This window comes from Mytilus galloprovincialis, chromosome 10 (genome assembly GCF_965363235.1).
Source record: "Mytilus galloprovincialis chromosome 10, xbMytGall1.hap1.1, whole genome shotgun sequence".
In the NCBI taxonomy this organism is placed as follows: domain Eukaryota; kingdom Metazoa; phylum Mollusca; class Bivalvia; order Mytilida; family Mytilidae; genus Mytilus; species Mytilus galloprovincialis.
Window position 1 is genome coordinate 19,381,793 of NC_134847.1, and position 17,203 is coordinate 19,398,995.

Consider the following 17,203-nt stretch of genomic DNA (forward strand, 5'->3'; position numbering starts at 1 on the left):
GATATATATTTTTTTTTTCAAATTTGGCATACCCTTCATGAATACTGATGGTCACATGACTACAGTACAGTTTAACCTGTGAACTCTAGCCACTTCCTAAGTGTCTGAAGATTTATGCCAATGGGTACCTTTGTTTACTTAATAAGTAATTTATTGGTAATCTAATTCTCTCAAATTTAAGGCAAGTTGCTTTCTTGTCTAATAGGAATGAAACTTTATATACAGATCTAATGGAAAATATATTCATGATCTGAGGGTCAATAATTAAGTTCAAGGTCACTATTACACAAATGAAGACTGGTAAGAGAGAAAGGGCCTTTCGATTTTGGGTTTAAAATTTGAAAGTTCAAGGTCAATTACACAATTGAAGACTGGTAACAGAACCTTGAATGGCCTTTCAATTTTGGGTTTAAAATGTTAAAGTTCAAGGTCTCTGTACAAATGAAGGCTGGTAAGAGAGAAAGGGCCTATCGATTTTGGGTTTGAAATGTTAAAGTTCAAGGCCACTGTTACAAAAATGTAGACTGGTAAAAGAGAAAGGGCCTTTCGATATTGGGTTTAAAATGTTAAAGTTCAAGGTCACTGTTACACAAATGAAGACTGGTACGAGAGAAAGAGCCTTTCGAATTTGGGTTTAAAATGTTAAAAGTTCAAGGTAGGTTTCTATTAATTAAATGATAATGTTTTCAAAATATCATTACACGACTGTAAATTGGGTTTCCCTTGTTTATTGAAATTCATTCGTGCTTGGTGAAGGGGAAGACGCCTTTTCATTTTGAGTCACAGTTCAATATAACTGCTATCAAAAAAGAAGCTATTTGAAAAGTTACAATTGGTTCTCTCGAAAATGATAAATGAAATATTTTAAGTTCGGAGTGCATCATTGAGGGGAGCAAGGGGTTTAACTGTTATGCTGTTATGGGGCAATTTAATTCTTTGTTCTCTGTTATTCTAAAAATATATTTGCTGTTAGCTGTTATTGTCTTATTCTTTGTTAGCTGTTATTGGGCTTTTAGTTTTTTTTGTTATCTGTTATTGTGATAATGTATTTGCTGTTAACTGTTATTGAAAATTGGAATGTTAGCATTTTTTTTACAGCAAATTTTCGGTAGAAATTGAAGATCATTGGACATTGGGGTCTATCACTACTAATAAGTTGGTCCCGTATTCGGAGAAGGATTCCATTAACATATACCCATCACAGAAGTGAGGTCCAGGACAATTCCAGTATAATATCTTAAGATTATCCTTTGTAATAAGTTCCATTTTTTGGAACATGTATTTAGAATTATATTTACTTTTTTGTATGAGGACAATGTTCCTTGTTTCCCGTACCAGCATATTAAATCAGAACAATTCTTAATATGACAAAAAGGAAAACATATGGGCAGGAATATCTGACAAGAATCTCAATTAAGGACTAGGTCCTTACAAACAGTTAACCTTTTATTTAATATGGTACATTGACTCAGCTCTGTGATTCTTTTCAAGCAGAACCAAACACATTGTACAATGAAAGTTCCAACCATGTACTGGGTTCCGAAGCTGCACATAGCTCATTACAAACACAGATTTATTTTGTCTTCAAGCCATTGTTCCCCTACTAAACTATGTATACTACTTACTAGTACACTTGGTGAAATCAAAAGCCTGATAAAAAAATTGTTCAAATTGAGCCTATGAAAATAGTGGAATAAATTACTTTTGGAGTCTCAAAAATTGGCTTGATAAATTGCATGCTTATAATTGGTGCTTTTGATTTTTCTACCCTATATACCACTTTGCCTCATAGTCTTATTAAGAAAAATTCACACACCTCATTAAATGGGCATTTAAAAAAAAGTCAGAATGCGAATATATATTTTCAAACTCTTTTAAGTCATTTTTAGTAGCAACAAACACAAGAACTATATGTCAATTGGACCTGCTTTGATACCATAACTGCCCTTGAATTTTTACTAGATATCATTTTTTTCTCTTCCATTCTCAATTTTATTACACACTATTTAAATTATAAGCATGTGTGAGTTTCTAGAACTGTTTAAAAAAATGCAGAAAAAAGTATTCTATAACAAATAAACAGCTATGCCATGAGCGCATGATACGCCCGTCGCCCTTTTTGAAATATTCGACAACTTCCTTATGTCATATCAGATATTTATAAAAATTTAAAGAGAGCTTCAGTCAATATATATAAACAATATACCAAAGTTTCATGAGAACTGCTGAAAACATTTTTGAGTTATTGTCCGAAAACTGGAAAATACCACTTTTTTAATGAATAGAACCCTCAACTCAATAACATAAAATCTGAAATTAATGAAAATAGAAAGGGCGCTTACAACAATAGCTATAACGTAAAATCTAAAATTTATAAAAATTGAAAGGGAGCTCATGTCAATAGATATAAACAAATCACCAAAATTCCGTGCAAATTTGTGAAAGGATTTTTGAGATATTATCAGAAAACTGAAAAAAACTACATTTTTATTAAATAAAACCCCATTACTCAAAAATTTTAAATCTGAAATTTATAAAAAAAACAAAGGGGAGCTCACGTCAATAGATATAAACATTTTTCCAAAGTTTATGCAAATTGGTTAAAGAGTGTTGGAGTTAATGTTTGACATGTTGACAACAGACGGACAACAGTATTCCATAATACGTCCCGTAAACGAGCGTATAAAAATATACTGAGTAGTAAACACATTCTAGATACATAATTCTAAGAACATGTTCATAGAAAATGGAATTCATTACAAAGGAATATACCCGTAATAAGAAATACTGGATCTATCAATGACCCGACTTATTTTAATATTTCATTTACTGTTATCTGTTTTTGTCCATTTTAATTCCTTGTTATCTGTTATAAGCCAAATCAATTTGCTGTTTTGCTGTTATTGGGACCCCCCTTGCCCCCCCCCCTTTCATCATTCTGTTTCTCTTTGCTCTTACACTGGTTTCTGATCAATTGCCCATCTTATTGCAGAATGTTGAAAACAGTTTTTCCTTTTTTAAGCTTTCCTTATTATTTTATATGCAGGACAAGGTTTAATAATAACGGAACTGCATTTTCGTGCTGCGTTGAAGACCCATTGGTTGCCTTCGATTGTTATCTCTTCTTTGGTCGGGTTATTGTCTCTTTGGCATATTCCCCATTTCCATTCTCAACTTAACCCTATATTTGACTAATATCAAAATTTGATATAAAAAAAAAGATGTGGTATGATAACTATTTAGGACAACTAAACATTGAAGAGCCGGATAAAAACAATATACTTTTAAAAAATGCTATTAGATGTACATTGTCAGAAATGTAAAATTTATTTGCACTCGGTACGAAAAAGGAAAACAGCCAGCGATGTTCGCTTTTCGTCATGTTTCTAAAGCTCGTACAAATACCAGTCTAATTAAAACCAGTCACATTTCCGACAATGTACATATATTGTACTGTGGATTCATTTTTTTATACCAATTTTCGTGGGTTTCGCGGGTTTAATGGGTACTAGTGAACCACAAAATCAAATGTTCGACTAATTACAAATTTGTTATAGGCTTAGCCAAAGATAGGCAAATATCAACGCCGAAAACGTTTGTTTTCCTGATAGACAATCCACGAAAATTGATACCCACTAAAATAAAAGAATCCACACCATATGAACTGACATGAGTTGCTGTGTATGAAGTTGTCGTGCTGACTTTGTTGAAGTGATCGACTTTTATTTTTTTTTTAAATCACAAGAGTGCAAACACTGAAAATGTCTTGCCTTCTTTACTGATAATTGATATTATGTTGATAATCCTAAATATAAAGCTTTATTACAACTGTCACATAAACCATTAACCAGGAAAACTATAAATCATTGACCAATGAACCATGAAAATGTGGTCAAGGTCAGATGAACCATGCCAGACAGGCATGTACAGTTAACAATTCTTCCATACAACAAATGTAGTTGACCTATTGATTATAGTTTAAGAAAAACACAAAATCTTAACAATGAGTTATAAACCGTAAATATGAGGTAAAGGTTAAATAAAACCTGTGCGACTAACATATTGATCATAGAATATTTCAATACACCAAATATAGTTGACCTATTGCATATACAGATATAGTATTTGAAAAAAGACCAAAACTCAAAAACTTAACTTTACCCATTGAACCATTAAAATGAGGCCAAGGTCAGATGACACCTGCCAGCTAGACATGTACACCTTACAATCATTCCATACAACATATAGAATAGAAATATTGCATACAGTATACGAAAAACAGACCAAAACACAAACACTTAACTATAACTACAGAACCATGAAAATGAGGTCAAGGTTAGATGGCACCTACCAGTTAGACATGTACACCTTATATTCCTTCCATACACCGAATATACTAAACCTATTGCTTACAGTATCTGAGATAAGGACTTTACCACCAAAAAATTAGCCTTGTTTCCAAATCCATAAAATGAGGTCCAGGTCAAAACTGTCTGATGGGCATGAGGACCTTCCAAGGTACGCACATACCAAATATAGTTATCCTATTATTCATAATAAGAGAGAATTACAAAAAATCTTAACTCTTTTCAAGAAGTCACTAAACAATGAAAATAAGGTCAAGGACATTATACATTTGACTGACGGAAACTTTGTAACATGAGACATCCATATACAAAGTATGAAGCACCCAGGTCTTCCACCTTCTAAAATATAAAGGTATTACCAGCCCATTAGTCAGAGTTTACACCACAACATAACATGTGACGTCATACCGGTATGTGCGAATGACTAGATTAACGAATATCGATCGTTTCTCTTTAAATCTAACACAAGTAAAATGTGTAACGCATGAATTTATAACGCGTTTCTGAAATCAAATAGCTCGAGTCAATAACAACATGAACAAACTATATTAAATGTGTACTCGTTATGAAACATCTAAGTATATATTTTGACCTAGCTATTAATAAAATCTGTAAAACGTTTTAATTCTACACTACCTTTCAATTGTTTTGTCGTCGAGTATACAAATTAAAATATTATCAATAAGAAAATATCTATAGACTACCAGAATATTTTAAAACAATTATAGCGACTGATATTTCACTGTTTTTTTAAGTGTTAGTGTTAACGTTCGACTGATAAAATGTAGAATGTTCAGAATTGAAAGCGGCTCATTTTGTTTTGCAAATGGTCTATAGCTCTCTAAAAGCACAAGATCATATACCAGCTAAGATTGAAATGACGGTCGTTGTTTTTAGCTATTGTATTTTGATAAGAGTTTCAGGTTAGAAATAAAGTGCAAACTATATAAGTTACTAAAAGTAAAATCACAAAACTACTGAACTCCGATGAGATTTCTATGGTGGCCGGATGCGGCCTTTTCGCGTTTTCGCGTTTTCTCCTTTAACTTTCACGCGAAATCGAGAAAACGAGAAATCGGGAAATCGGGAAATCGAGAAAGCGAAATCGAGAAATCGAGAAATCGGGAAATCGGAAAATCAAGAAAGCGAAAACGCGAAATCGAGAAATCAAGAAAGCAAGAACGCGAAAACGCGAAAGCGAAAACGCGCAAACTGGAAATGAAATTGATTTCTCGACTTTCTCGATTTCTCGATTTCCCGATTTCCCGATTTCTCGATTTCTCGATTACGCTTTCTCGATTTCTCGATTTCCCGGATTCCCGATTTCTCTATTTCTCGATTTCGCGTGAAAGTGAAAGGAGAAAACGCGAAAACGCGAAATGGCCGCATCCGGTCACCATAGAATTCCGATGTGCACACATGATTATCGATGATAAGTGTTATCCTCGATGTGAGTATATTCATATATATTGATATATTCTTATATTAAGAAGGCTCTTCATCTGTTATCTAAGTTGTGTTTTATCAATTCAATATGTGTCTTATTTAGATAGACGTCACTGTATTTGTAAATGATATGATGAACTTGGGATATTTAAAATATAGTTTCATACGTTTATGTTACCAATCAACTATACACTAAAATTAGAATAAAATTGAGAAACGTACCCTTGAAAACTTATAAAACAAGTAAAACTCATGCCTACAGTACACTTCCTGTGTAGCAGGATCTGTTTACCCTTCTGGAGCACCTGATTTCCCACTAATTCATAGTGGGGAACGTGTTGCTTAGTCTTTATTTTTCCATGTTGTTTCTTGTGTACTATTGTGTGTCTGTTTGTGTTTATCTTTTTTTTATCCATGGCGTTGTCAGTTTATTTTCAATTTATGAGTTTCAATGTCCCCCTGGTATCTTTCTCTCCCTCTTTTACAGCTGAAACCTAAGCTAAGTATAACCGGCAGCTTTATGAATCTATTAGGAAGCCATTTAGACCTTACAGTATATACCCTTTTTCATTTTATTCTCCCTTGTCCGTTGAATTTAAAAATCACTAGATGGAACAATCGGACATTAATCTAGCTCATGCCTCCCCCAAAAAGGAATGGATCAATAATTTAATCATGGTTTTATTTTGTTTTCTATTTTGTTTCCCTTGTCTTTAGATGACTTTGTCCAGAGAATGGACTAAGCGTAATATAATTCGGAATTGTATTATTGGTTTATATGCAGACGAAATATGACTGAAGAATCGGATCGACAGAATAAAATCAGGAATGATTTTCATTGACTGTGTTCAAATAAAGGTCTCTTGACAGTCTTGGTGACATGTCCGTAATGTGGACAGGTGTCCGGATTGTAAGGAAGTGTTGGCATCAACCTTCTTGTCGTTGATTATGTGTGCATCATGGCAACGCTTTTGATTTGAAACGAGAAAAAAAAACATATAGTTACTTTTAAGTTTCAAGTCTCTTTAGCTTATAATTGCGGTGTTTAACAATAACAACAAAAAATTGTCTCAAAATCAATGTTTCTGCAACATTGTTGAAATAACGTTACGTTAGCCATTAATCGATCCCGCAAAGTCTTGCAAACACCGTATACTTGACCGAGTTATAATATAGTTCTTAATCATATGACTCTTTAGTTAACCGTATTCTATTGTAAAAGATACTTCGATTTTTTTTTTTCAATTTAACTATAAATAACTGCTGAAAAGGAACTATAAATTAAAAAGTATCCTACACGTGGGAAGTTTAGATAGCTAAATAAAACTAGGTTTAACAGGTACAATTTACTTCGGAAAATGGTTATTTCTAGTCAGGAATTAAAAATTTTGACAATTGTTTTTTACTCGTTTTGTTGGTTGATAGCGTTTGATTGTGAACGTTGTTCGTTGTGCCCTTGCCCCCTTTGAATATACATTCGAGTTTTTATACAATTTTGGTAAAATGAATTCAGAAGACGAAGAAATAATGATAAAGCTTCGTCAAGAATTAATGGATTATTTGGATGCAAAATTATTGTTGATTTCTTGTACAACCACAAAGTATTGGCAGTAGAGGATTATAACATAACTAAAAACATGTAACCGGTGAGTAAGTGGACTAGAGAATTGTTATTTTTTCTCCCGAGGTTAATACCGTAGATTTTTTTCCCATGCACTTAATGAATGAATACCACTTTTTAGGTGGAATATTTTCTCGTGGGTTTGAACCCACCCCCAGTGAAAAATGGTAATTTTCCGTCTATTTTCCGATTTCAAAACGACCTTGAGAGGTGAACACTGACAAGACTGTGTTTTTTTGTCATTCAAGTATTACCCTATAGTTACAGTAGTCCATTCGTGCTAGCTGGGAGTATATTGGACTTCAGTGTCTTGCTTGGGAATTATTATTGTCAAGTCAGGTCTGCCTAAATGTCCGTTTTTATGGATTTTTGACAAAACGGTGTCCTAGATTTTACAGACTAGATTCCTATTGGCCATATTATACCTCGTTGTGTTCCTATACCACCTATGCATGCATATATGATAAAGGTTTTTAGCAACAGTCACTTCCAGTTACGTAGTGGCCATCAAAAGATGCCCACCCCCACCTGATTTTGGCTACTTTTCATGTTTTTCCGATTTTGAACTCTTAAAACGGCTTTCAAAGTGCCAAATTTTCATGAACAGACATCTGAGAAGAGTTGATGGACCATGAACTGCTTGGTTGAAGTCCCTGCTATTATGACAGTTCAGTTGGGGCAGTTCAAAAAAAGTATTGAGGGTCATACGGGCCACCAAATAATGGTTGTCGCCATCACGCCTACAGGCGGGATTGGGGGTTAAAGGGTTAAAGAGCAAAAAAAGTTGATCAGAAATCGTTTGTTTTGTTAATTCTTAATCCTTAGTCCATTTGAAGTTAAAAACATCCTTTCTGAGCATAATGCGACTCATATTACAAATTTCACAGCTCAATTTAAACTGACTGTAATGTAAGCCTTTGAAAGAAAATACTTGAAAATCTCATTTTGGACTAGAGAAACATAAACTTTCAATATCAAGATCAGCTTTTGTTGATTTTTCCTTGTTTGTTCTACTGCTTTAAAGATTTTCCACAATTTTTACAATGAGTTTAATAAAAAAATCCAAGGTATTGAAGAGTCAAGGAATATTGACCCCCCTTTTTTACACCTGGTGTCAGTAATGGGACTATTAACTGATCAAAAGTGCAGTCATGGTCATTTAACTGTTTTATTTACTATCAGTCAATAAAATTTAAAGTGTAAAACTTTCATTTGGGATAATAAATTAGATTGTTGTGAGTTTATTCAGTGTTTATATCAGGCTATGTTAACTGCCATATACATGGTATGCCGCAATGATATAAGGGGTAAAAATCAAATAATTTCATCAAATCTTCATGACGACAATTTTTTTGGGGTAGCAATCAACCTATGTTTAAATGTTTAACACCACAGAAACAACTTACTGTGCATTTATAACAATTTATAACATTTCTTATATGAAAGCAGGGTGGGAAAAAGTCAGGGTGGGAAAAGCTAAAAATAGCACACATTCAGGTTTAAGGCTCTAAATTTGCAATATGTGACTTTTTGCTCCAAAAAAGATTAAAATGTGACTACTATTATTTCAAATGACCAGTTAAGACCAAAAAATCAATTGTTTTCTGAATTTTGGGTTTCATTGCATTTCTCTTAAAGAGCAAAAAAAGTTGATCAGAAATCTTTTATTTTGTTTATTCTTAATCCTTAGTCAATTTGAAGTTAAAAACATCCTTTCTGAGCATAATGCAACTCATATTACAAATTTCACAGCTCAATTTAAACTGACTGTTTAGTAAGCCTTTGATAGAAAATACTTGAAAATCTCATTTTGGACTAGAGAAACATAAACTTTCAATATCAAGATCAGCTTTTGTTGATTTTTCCTTGTTTGTTCTACTGCTTTAAAGATTTTCCACAATTTTTACAATGAGTTTAATAAAAAAAATCCAAGGTATTGAAGAGTCAAGGAATATTGACCCCCCTTTTTTACACCTGGTGTCAGTAATGGGACTATTAACTGATCAAAAGTGCAGTCATGGTCATTTAACTGTTTTATTTACTATCAGTCAATAAAATTTAAAGTGTAAAACTTTCATTTGGGATAATAAATTAGATTGTTGTGAGTTTATTCAGTGTTTATATCAGGCTATGTTAACTGCCATATACATGGTATGCCGCAATGATATAAGGGGTAAAAATCAAATAATTTCATCAAATCTTCATGACGACAATTTTTTTGGGGTAGCAATCAACCTATGTTTAAATGTTTAACACCACAGAAACAACTTACTGTGCATTTATAACAATTTATAACATTTTTTATATGAAAGCATATTGTCAGGGTGGGAAAAGCTAAAAATAGCACACATTCAGGTTTAAGGCTCTAAATTTGCAATATGTGACTTTTTGCTCCAAAAAGATTAAAATGTGACTACTATTATTTCAAATGACCAGTTAAGACCAAAAAATCAATTGTTTTCTGAATTTTGGGTTTCACCGCATTTCTCTTAAAGAGCAAAAAAATATGATCAGAAATCTTTTGTTTTGTTTATTCTTAATCCTTAGTCAATTTGAAGTTAAAAACTTCCTTTCTGAGCATAATGCGACTCATATTACAAATTTCACAGCTCAATTTAAACTGACTGTAATGTAAGCCTTTGATAGAAAATACTTGAAAATCTCATTTTGGACTAGAGAAACATAAACTTTCAATATCAAGATCAGCTTTTGTTGATTTTTCCTTGTTTGTTCTACTGCTTTAAAGATTTTCCACAATTTTTACAATGAGTTTAATAAAAAATCCAAGGTATTGAAGAGTCAAGGAATATTGACCCCCCTTTTTTACACCTGGTGTCAGTAATGGGACTATTAACTGATCAAAAGTGCAGTCATGGTCATTTAACTGTTTTATTTACTATCAGTTAATAAAATTTAAAGTATAAAACTTTCATTTGGGATCATAAATGAGATTATTGTGAGTTTATGCAGTGTTTATATCAGGCTATGTTAACTGCCATATACATGGTATGCCGCAATGATATAAGGGGTAAAAATCAAATAATTTCATCAAATCTTCATGAGGACAATTATTTTGGGGTAGCAATCAACCTATGTTTAAATGTTTAACACCACAGAAACAACTTACTGTGCATTTATAACAATTTATAACATTTCTTATATGAAAGCATATTGTCAGGGTGGGAAAAGCTAAAAATAGCACACATTCAGGTTTAAGGCTCTAAATTTGCAATATGTGACTTTTTGCTCCAAAAAAGATTAAAATGTGACTACTATTATTTCAAATGACCAGTTAAGACCAAAAAATCAATTGTTTTCTGAATTTTGGGTTTCATTGCATTTCTCTTAAAGAGCAAAAAAAGTTGATCAGAAATCTTTTATTTTGTTTATTCTTAATCCTTAGTCAATTTGAAGTTAAAAACATCCTTTCTGAGCATAATGCGACTCATATTACAAATTTCAAAGCTCAATTTAAACTGACTGTAATGTAAGCCTTTGATAGAAAATACTTGAAAATCTCATTTTGGACTAGAGAAACATAAACTTTCAATATCAAGATCAGCTTTTGTTGATTTTTCCTTGTTTGTTCTACTGCTTTAAAGATTTTCCACAATTTTTACAATGAGTTTAATAAAAAATCCAAGGTATTGAAGAGTCAAGGAATATTGACCCCCTTTTTTACACCTGGTGTCAGTAATGGGACTATTAACTGATCAAAAGTGCAGTCATGGTCATTTAACTGTTTTATTTACTATCAGTCAATAAAATTTAAAGTATAAAACTTTCATTTGGGATCATAAATGAGATTTTTGTGAGTTTATGCAGTGTTTATATCAGGCTATGTTAACTGCCATATACATGGTATGCCGCAATGATATACATTTTGTAAGGGGTAAAAATCAAATAATTTCATCAAATCTTCATGACAACAATTATTTTGGGGTAGCAATCAACCTATGTTTAAATGTTTAACACCACAGAAACAACTTACTGTGCATTTGTAACAATTTATAACATTTTTTATATGAAAGCATATTGTCAGGGTGGGAAAAGCTAAAAATAGCACACATTCAGGTTTAAGGCTCTAAATTTGCAATATGTGACTTTTTGCTCCAAAAAAGATTAAAATGTGACTACTTTTATTTCAAATGACCAGTTAAGACCAATAAATCAATTGTTTTCTGAATTTTGGGTTTCACTGCATTTCTCTTAAAGGGTGTCAGACCACCAATTAAAAATCCCTATCTGTTCAACCAAATTTTGCAATTTTCACAGCTTTCTAAATATTTTACCTTAAGTTTAACTTCATAGAAACCAGGTATATCCTTAATTGTACATGTATCAGCTTTCTACATGCGAATTTTCACCATACCTTTAAAGCCTTCTAACAAAATAACTGACCATCAAACAGAGGTACTCCAAAACAAAAACCTGGTTTTTCCGGAAATATAAAATTAGTATACTATGGAGCGCATTAATCCTCAATTTTTAATGCAAACTCAAAGACAAGTAAATTTTGGCTCAAAATGATCTAGATATATTCACCAAAAGTTTCATTTCTGCAAATTTGTTGGTTAGTTTAAGTAAACAAGGACATCAAAAGCACTATTTTGCGTCGGAGTAGGGCTACTTTTACATACGTTCTAAATTGGAGGGAGTAATTGGTGGTCTGACACCTAAAAGTATACAGAACCATCTATTTTTGGAATCAGAGTCAAGTAAACTATCAAAACATACAGGAAGTAACATCTCTTAAACCGGAAGTAAAAAATGATCTTCCTTATTTATATCTTTTTGTAAAGAAACCATATATTTTTGGAATCGGCGTTCAATAAGCTGTCATTCGACGCTAAAATTGACATTTAAAACCGAATTTTAATATTTTCATATAAAAAAGATCCGTACTGGTGGAAAGACCATCAATGGTTCTCTGAACAATTGGTTTTTAATTGTTAATGAGTTTGTGCCAATAAAAATATTTGTATTTGTATTTGTTATTTTTAGTGGTACATCAGTTCGGAAGGTCTCTTCTTTCTTATATGGCTTAAGAGGTATGTTGAAAATTGGCATGAAGAAAGGTGATACCTGTACGATTCAGGACATACCTGGTTTGTAAGAGGTTAAACTTAAGATAAAAAATTTAGAAAGCTATGAAAATTGCAAAATTTGGTTGAACAGATAGGGACTTTTAATTGGTGGTCTGACACCTTCTATATGTATGTGCCTGTCAAAAGTCAGGAGCCTGTAACCAAGTGGTTGTCGTTTGTTTATGTGTTACATATTTGTTTTTCTTCCATTTCTTGCACATAAATTAGGCCGTTAGTTTCTCGTTTGAATTGATTTACATTATCATTTGGGGCCTTTTATAGCTGACTATGCAGTTTGAGCTTAGCTCATTGTTGAAGGCCATAAGGTGACCTATAGTTGTTAATTTCTGTGTCATTTTGTCTCTAATGGAGAATTGTCCTATCTGCAATAATACCACATCTTTTTAATATGTGCATCACCGTATAAGGAGGGTAATGAGATGTTACATAGGTTTTATCAAGGATTCATATAGTATTATCAGACATAATTGTATTACAAGTCTGGTACTATACACATTCTCGGTTTTCAAATACATTTTATTTAAGAATCTTTCAAAATAATTTATAGGCTTAAACAAAATAAACAATATATTCATATTGCTGATAACCTAGACATCATATTTTATTTTCATCAACATAATAAACATGCATACAAGTTTAGCAAATATAGCATACGTCATAACACATAAAGAAAACTCTAAAAAAGTAATGCACCATGTTTAAAATAACATGACAAAAATCTGCATCATGACAAAAAATACAAAATATATTGTAACTTGTAGTGTTATGTCACTGTAGTACATCTTTGAATCTGCATCATAAGTAAGGTATAATGAGAAATATATTAGTCTTAACTACACTACAATAATAACAAACACAAAGCAATGCATTTAGCCGTGCAGACTAACAGAGCCGGCGTTTAATGTATATTTATATTATAAATCATGACATATATGAATTACAAATACATTCCAAATGAGTACACAGAAAGAATAAACATCTGAAACAAGTTTAGTCTGAATCAATAAGAGCCCATATCTCTGTATGTATTTATGTGTATATCCGTCTTTAACGTAACCTCACCGCCCAGGAAAAACCATCAAAAACTTTACTAAAGAAATTGATATGGAAACCTGTGTTCGGAGCAAGTGCAAGGCACGCCTCGGGACATTGATGCCAAACTCCATCACAAGAAAAAACAGCAAAATAATATACAATATAAGTTTTATAGTGTTGAACGTCTGTGGCTAGAATGATTTTCAAACACAAGAAAATTAAAAACCCGCTTTCACCTTATTAACATAATAATACTTATTGACACAATCCAAATGATTGGTCCACGTGTAGAACTACACATAACAAAACCCGCCAAAAACATACTGTTCTTATAAAACATTCCTTTTAGACAACATTTTCCCCCTATACTCCGAAACGCGGGAAAATACATTTCTACAATATAAATGTTTTGTTGATTCATTTCAATTTCCTGGATACCAGTTCTGTGGGTTTGTTATAAAAATACTTGATAGCTGACAATGTCCAGTACATGCAACTCTGCTTGCACCTTTCTGTGTGAGGCATGTACAAATATTGATTGTGAAATGGGTCTGTTATAAAAAGAAAGTTAATAGCTGACTCTGTCCAGTACATGCAACTCTGCTTGCACCTTTATGTGTGAGGCATGTACAAATATTGATTGAGATATAAAAAAAACATTTAATATATCAATACATTTAGTAGGATGTCTACAGGGTCCAGTAGACTATACTTCATTATCTAACCAATAAGGGAATTAACCTTGTTAGCCATCAGTGATTTTGCACATCCATGTTACCAAATGAAGCAAAAATCTATATTTAGGAATTGTTTTCACTTGTGCTTTAATTAAGTACATAAATGTTCTTATTTTTAAAATTCCATCCATCAAAATGTGTCAGTTGCAATTTGAATTTTATTTCCAAAATGTGTCCGTTACAATTTGAATTCTATTTCCAAAATGTGTCAATTACAATTTGAATTCTATTTCCAAAATGTGTCAGTTACAATTTGAATTCTATTTCCAAAATGTGTCAGTTACAATTTGAATTCTATTTCCAAAATGTGTCAGTTACAATTTGAATTCAATTTCCAAAATGTGTCAGTTACAATTTGAATTCAATTTCCAAAATGTGTCAGTTACAATTTGAATTCTATTTCCAAACTGTCAGTTACAATTTAAATTCTATTTCCAAAATGTGTCAGTTACAATTTGAATTCGATTTCCAAAATGTGTCAGTTACAATTTGAATTCAATTTTCAAAATGTGTCAGTTACAATTTGAATTTTATTTCCAAAATATGTCAGTTACAATATGAATTTTCCATTTCCAAAAATTATGAATTAAAAAGTTTAAATAGTTCAAATGTTCATGCAATAAATTTAATATTGTTTCTTTTTCAATGAAAATAAAATATCAAATATATATCATTTCAGAATTACATTGCGAGATTGCGAGTTCCCTTTGAATGACAAAACCATATCCTGAAGACATAGAAACTACTGATTCCTCCATAGAAAAAACAAGAAACACACCAATAGGAACTACCTCAGTAACTCAGAACCAACTATGTTAAATGTTAGTGAAGATGCAGCGCTGCAATCAAGTGTATTTCTGAAATGATTATTTGATATTTGCTTAGCCCACCACAAAACTTTTAAGATATAGATTAAAGGAGCATGAACTAAACTATTTGTTTAATAGAATTTTAATTGTGTTGATAAAAATTAGAAATAATTTTAACAAAAGTACTTTCTTTTTGTTTTTATCTTACAAAAACAATGATGGATATACAAGAAAAAAACCAAATGATTAAGTTATTGTTTGGGTGTTCCAATCGATTACTCAAAAGATATCCATTTGTACAAAAAAAGGAACATACACAATATTCTAATTTCTTCATCAGTAGATATGGTAACTTGTTAAATTTAAACATTGTTTCCATTTTAGGCATTTTAAGATCCTATAAAGAGCTGGTATTAACTGCAACCAACACCATTGTTCAACTGATCTTTTGGCTATACATCATTTTCTAATTTCAAAAATTGAAGTTGCTGGCAAACCAGAAGAATGTGATATATATATTTTGAACAGAAATGATTGAAACTCAACTTGAATTTCAAACAATCTTAATAGTCATATTGTTCCAATTACCTTAAAAATAAATTCAGGTAAATATGTACATATCTTATAAAATTGACAATCAGAACCTACTTTTAAAAATAAGAATATTGAAGATTTTTTTACAGTGCATCCTCAATTGTGCATGTTAATATTTCGTTGAAGACATATTGAGGGCACTTAACAAATTATCATCTGATATTATGAACATTACAGAATTTTATTATCTAAATCTATAAACAATATAATTGGATTTTCCAAAGCAATAAACTGTCTCATTACAACAATCAGTTCAACATGTTTGGCTGCCATGCTGCACCTGCTACGACTGAAACATCATCTGTTTTAAGTTGAATCTGTAAAAAAAACAATTTGGAAATTAATGTGATGGATGTTTTATGTTAAATCCTAAATTGGAGACACTTCAAACCTTTTTTGGTAGGGGTGAGCAGCTGAGACATCAAGTACCCCACCCTTTTCATATATTTTGTTAATCAAAAATATATACCTTGTCATATATTAATTAACAAAAACAGGCCTATATATATATTTCAATATTTTCCCCGCTCATCATCTTGTTAAGAAGCAAAACAGTCGCAATAATATCACCTTCTTTTCCAATAAATTTGTCACATCTTAAACACTTTTTTCTTATTGCCCATTTTACATCTTTCATTATGAAGATATTTCAATTCCAACATACAATACATATAAAAGACGTTTGGTCAGATCATAGATGGTATTACATCTGTGGTCAGATAAATGTAATATCACCCCAGAGTGTATTAAGATCTATTAACACCTTCACTGATTTTAACATGTTTAAATATTAATTCATCAAAAAAAAATACGGACATCTGATTAGTTTCAGATACTTATGATATAATCAAATAAGTGATAATATCAACCTATTGATATATTCAGTCTGAATTTCTCACCCTTTTCATATATCATAGAGCATGAAAAAGTGACCTTATCCAGCGGCTTATCCCTACCAATAATTATATAGCAAGTCACTAGTTTATATAGATAGGGGATTAATAAATGAATCCAAAGAGCAAAAAAAATATATAGGTCACCGTGCTTGTTTTTGAGATAAAAGCCATTGAAATTTTGGCGGGAAAATATTCTCTCGACTTTTCATAGCTTTATCAAAAACTGTTAAAAAGTAATTAAAATTTTTTAAGATTTTTACAGATGGCTTATCATCGAAATTTTAATAAAAGAAATTGATTTAAGACCAAATTTGTCATAAAATTCTAAGCTATTGTTACAGTAAAACATAGTTTCAAGTACAATTTTAGTGAGCAAATACTAACATGTGACTCATCCTGGTGCGTTATCTTCCATGAAATCCCTCTCGTTGGAGTGGAACATATATGGGTATCTGTAACAAAAGGAAATTATAAATTAGTATCAGCTTTAAAATGGGGAATATTTTTTGGCTATTGAAATTAATGTGATGTGTTTTATGTCAAATTTTAAATCAGCGACACTTAATTTACAATTACTATCAATTCTAATT

At 31.7% G+C, this 17,203-nt stretch overlaps 1 long non-coding RNA gene across 1 annotated transcript; it reads left to right on the forward strand.

Moving 5' to 3' along the window:
• The first annotated feature begins 12,447 nt into the window (after window positions 1-12,447).
• On the forward strand, window positions 12,448-15,897 carry LOC143049987 (uncharacterized). Its single transcript, XR_012970386.1, has 2 exons — window positions 12,448-12,542; window positions 15,508-15,897. It is a non-coding gene; the product is annotated as an uncharacterized LOC143049987 (long non-coding RNA).
• The last annotated feature ends 1,306 nt before the right edge of the window (window positions 15,898-17,203 follow it).